The sequence below is a fragment of the Salmo trutta genome, chromosome 39 (assembly GCF_901001165.1).
Source record: "Salmo trutta chromosome 39, fSalTru1.1, whole genome shotgun sequence".
In the NCBI taxonomy this organism is placed as follows: Eukaryota; Metazoa; Chordata; class Actinopteri; order Salmoniformes; family Salmonidae; genus Salmo; species Salmo trutta.
In genome coordinates this window covers 11,680,658-11,681,943 of record NC_042995.1, presented here as the reverse complement: position 1 = coordinate 11,681,943, position 1,286 = coordinate 11,680,658, and the positions used below count along the sequence as shown (strand labels likewise).

Sequence of the window (1,286 nt, the reverse complement as noted above, 5' to 3'; positions counted from 1 at the left end):
AGCAGACGCTCAAATCCAGAGCAACTTACAGTAATGAGTGCATACATTAATACTTTTTTCGTACTGGTCCCCCATGGGAATCGAACCCACAACCCTGGCGATGAGAGAACCATGATCTACCAACTGAGCAACACAGGAAAAACATCTACCTTCTCATTGAAACAGTTCATCATGAAAGAGTTCTACAGTAACTTTTCATACACAGTGAGAAGTTGGAATGAATAACAAACTTAGTTAGATAGAACCAGCTCTTACCATGAGAAACAGATTTCCCAATCTTCTCCTCCTCTTCTTCATCTTTAATGTTGACATTCAGCTCGTGTTTGACTGCGTTCTTCACTCACTCAGTTTGACACAAGAATAGAACCTTAAACCTTAACTAAACGTGATAATACCTTAACGTTTTATGACATGTTCTTTCGATATTAGAAAGTTTAAACGTGCTATTACATACCTGTAGCAATCAATTTGAAACGGAGACAAAAGTAATCGTCTCTACTGCACAATTCTGGCACTTTCTTAGTTATGAAGAATGATGCGCGCCTGACCGGAACTTCCTGTTCTCCCACTACAGCCACAGAGTTCCTAAACCAAGAGACGCAACAACGCGAGACTTGCGAGAACGCTTGGGAATCAGACCAAGCCGGGGTTTGAGAAGTTAAGGAAAGAAGTGAACAATTCTGATGCTTTTGCAGCGGCTAATGGGGATCCTAATAAATACCAAAAAGATTAGTAGGTTGATACTCTTCTTCCAACATCAGTAAAACCGATTGACTTTCCTCCTTCTTTCCATCTACACACGGTTTAGTGCTCCAAACACTCCAGGAATCTTCTGCATAAGAAGATGAACCTCATTGTCCGAGGAAACTCCAGATATAACACATTTTATACGACCTTTACATAACACCTTTATTAAACTCACCAGATCATTTTCTATCAATGAATGTCGACTTGATTAAGCAATAAGGCACAAGGGGGTATGGTATATGGGCAACATACCACGGTTAAGGGCTGTTCTTAAACACAACGCAACGCGGAGTGCCTGGCCATATACCACAAACCCCAAGGATGCCTTATTGCTATTATAAACTGGTTACCAACGTAATTAGAACAGTAAAAAGTAATGTTTTGTCATACCCCTGGTATATGGTCTGATATATTACGGCTTTCAGCCAATCAGCATTCTGGGCTTGAATCAGGTTCATTATTGTAAATAAATACCCTTTGCACATGTGCATAACTATAGATAAATCCGAAAGGAGAGTTTGAGAGATGAAAGCTGGCAG

General features: G+C 40.2%; 1 long non-coding RNA gene across 1 annotated transcript; it reads right to left on the bottom strand.

The window, feature by feature from the left end:
* Positions 1-302: 302 nt before the first annotated feature.
* LOC115179582 (uncharacterized) lies at positions 303-1,002 on the bottom strand. Its single transcript, XR_003872961.1, has 2 exons — positions 455-1,002; positions 303-343 (listed from the first exon to the last, which is right to left on the bottom strand). It is a non-coding gene; the product is annotated as an uncharacterized LOC115179582 (long non-coding RNA).
* Between the last annotated feature and the right edge of the window lie 284 nt (positions 1,003-1,286).